Source organism: Mus pahari, chromosome 17, assembly GCF_900095145.1.
Source record: "Mus pahari chromosome 17, PAHARI_EIJ_v1.1, whole genome shotgun sequence".
Lineage (NCBI taxonomy): Eukaryota > Metazoa > Chordata > Mammalia > Rodentia > Muridae > Mus > Mus pahari.
In genome coordinates this window covers 54,425,691-54,428,723 of record NC_034606.1, presented here as the reverse complement: position 1 = coordinate 54,428,723, position 3,033 = coordinate 54,425,691, and the positions used below count along the sequence as shown (strand labels likewise).

Below are 3,033 nucleotides of genomic sequence, written 5' to 3'. Positions count from 1 at the left end.
ATGTTAAGGTGTGCTACCACGCCAGGCTAAGACAAGGGTTTTATTATTATTATTATTATTATTATTATTATTTTTATGTAGCAAACTGTCGAAACATCCCTTTGTTCACTGTGTCCCTCACAACCATCACCTCTTCTCTTTCTGTAGTTCTACTTAAGGTCAGGGGCCACCTACTGTAATAAGGATCATTCCCCTGAGGTTGGAGTCACTCAGGGGCCCCAGGAGAGAATCTTGGTGAGGATCTAAAGATACCTTTTTTTTTTTTTTTAAACAAAACAAAACAACAACAAAAAGTCACTTATTTTCTTTCTGTGTAAGACTTTTTAAAAATACCAATTTTTGAGACCCACAAACACGGTTTCTCAAGTTGTTTGTGGCACACACACACACACTACCACCACCTCTACCAAGATCTGAGCCATGCCTCTCCCCATACTCCAAATGGGAAAGACACAGGGTCTTTCACAGGGTCATGCCTGTGCTATCTCTGCAGGATGTCAAGTGTGTTTGCAGTAAATGTCTGTGAGGGCCACACCACCTTCAGCATGGCTCTTCTAGCACAGCATTCAGTGATCCACCCTCAACAGGACTTCAGAAAGCACTGAGGACCCCCCCCATAACCCCCTCACCCTGGGTCCTCCCTTTCCATCACCACAGGCAGTACCTGAGACCTGGAGCCCACCTGGGCACCACCTTAAAAACAACCAGGGTCACACCAAGCAGAGTTTATTGATGCCGTGGGGCAGGGCCCACGTACACAGCAGGTGGCAGCACGCAGGGCAGATACTCACTCGCTGGACTGAAGGGGTGTTAGCGGCAAAAGCAGATGACCTGTGTGGAGCACCCTTTGGGGGGTGCCCTCCTCCTAGCAGCATTGGGGGCTTTGGGTGAGCATCAAGAACCACCTAGTTACCCTAGGGTTCTCTTAGAAACCCCTCTCCCCCTCCTTCCTGAGCTCCTTGTGAGTTTGGGGGCTAGGAACCCTTCCTGTGATCAAAGGTGGGATGATCCCTTGAGATTCACTATAAAAATTAAAATTCATTTATAAATCACAAGAGAAGGGCAGGAGGGAACCACTGGGAGGAACCTGACTTCATCGGTTACCTTAAGCCTACTCCCCTCCCTCAAGTTCTGCCTCCCAAAGAGAGAGCAAAGAGCAAGGTCTACAGGCACAGAGAGGGGACGAGAGACAGAGGAAAGGCCGTCGGAGGGAACGGGACAAATGAGGACAGGAGAGAAAAAGATGCATCGGAAGAAAAATATGGCTGCTGAGGCTCCTCTCCCCAAACAGCTCCCAAAAGCCATGACCTGGGGATAAAGGAGAAAAGTTCCCAGCCCAGAGACTCCCACAACGTAAGGTTCCAAATGTCCCCGGTCCAGTCCTTGCTCAAGCCACAGTGGCCTTGAGATACTCAGAGCTGTGTAGACGGGAGCTGAGGGAGGTGGGTGCTACTCCAGGTAGATATCCTCTGTAGGGCAGGCAAACGCCAGGTGCTCCTGGTAGTACTCCAGGAAGGCCCGGCTGCAAAGAGGGAGAAGGCAGTGCTTAGCCCAGGGCTCTCCCCAGCCGCGCACTGCTGTCTTGAGTAGCAACTAAGTCCGCACAGCACCCTTTCTAGCAACCTGTAGTCAGGCCCCGCCCTTTCGTGCGCCTGAGCCTTTCCGTGCCCTGTATCCTCCCTGGGCTTCTTCTCCATCTTCCTACTCACCCCACGCTCCGCGCCACTGGTCTCATAGACTCCTGGGACACAAAGACGTGGCAGGCAAAGCGGCTTAGCAGCGGGTGTTTGGTGATGAAGCCAAAATAGCTGTGGGGACATTGACAAAGTGGGTGTCAGAGCGCTAACTTTGCCTTGGGCACCCCATTAATACTAATAACAACTGTTGTCCAGATGAGCACCTTGAGACTCCAGATCCTACTCCACCCTGAAACTGCGGCCAATCAGATTTACTGCCCCATACCTAACAGGTGTTATGTTTAAGTATTATTAAGGCCCCATCTAAAGCATTTATATTAATTCACACATTTCATAATAGCCCTCTGGGGTGGATGTACCGATGCAGACTAAGCACAGAGAGCATCAGTGTCTTGCCGAAGGGCACTGTCAGTCTGTGGCAGCTAAGGGAGGCAGTCTGTGACCTTAATACCTAATACCAAGTCTCCCTATCCAGATGCGGCACACCAGATACTCCTCAGCCTCCACCTACTTCATAGTAAAGCAAAGTAACTATCCACCCATCACAGCTTTTCTTAGGACTCCTAGTAGTGGAACTGGGGTGGATTCTGATGCATCTCTGTAGGACTGCAGCTGGACCAGTGGCTAGCCTGACTGGCAAGGATTGAGGCACCGTATTGGTATGGGTGGAGCCCTAAGGGTGGGCGGGGATTGGAACAGGCGTGGGGTGGGGGTGGGGAACCTAGGTGATGGTGGCGTTTGAAGGAATGCAGGGGGAACAGATAAGTTCTTACCAGCTGTTTCGGGGATGACAACCACAGAATGAGATGTTCTTCATCTGGAAGAAGTGGCTGCAGCGCTGGAACTGGAGGCGAGCAGAATCATCCCAGATTGGCTAGGGAAAGCCTGTGGCGGCCCCTATGCCACACCTCCTTGATGCCTCTGCCCCAGTTTTCCCTGGCTTGAACCATCCCCACACCCCTACCACCTCCAAGCCTCCCTCAGGTGCTCAGTCTGTCATGCTCCCACCTCAGGTCCTCCTCCACTGAGACTCAGCTTGACCCCCCGCAGAGAGATCTCAAGGTCACAAGAGGCAGGAGGGCGCAGGTGGACCGTTAGTTTCCGGGCTGTGGCAATCTGAGGGAGAAGTCAGAGAAGAAGGTGGGGGAGGGGGCCTTGAGGAACCCATCATGGGGTCTGGGTCTCTCTCTCTCTCTCTCTCTCTCTCTCTCTCTCTCTCTCTCTCTCTCTCTCTCTCTCTCCATGCCTCTGTTCATTTTTAGATTGTCTTCGTACTCTTGGCACCTAAAGGCCCCAAAGACAATTCTGGAAGACAGAAGGATGACCTTGGCCATCT

General features: G+C 51.7%; 1 long non-coding RNA gene across 1 annotated transcript; it reads right to left on the bottom strand.

The window, feature by feature from the left end:
• Positions 1-710: 710 nt before the first annotated feature.
• Positions 711-2,809, bottom strand: LOC110334936. The gene is made up of 4 exons (XR_002381138.2): positions 2,706-2,809; positions 2,471-2,541; positions 1,710-1,808; positions 711-1,522 (listed from the first exon to the last, which is right to left on the bottom strand). It is a non-coding gene; the product is annotated as an uncharacterized LOC110334936 (long non-coding RNA).
• Between the last annotated feature and the right edge of the window lie 224 nt (positions 2,810-3,033).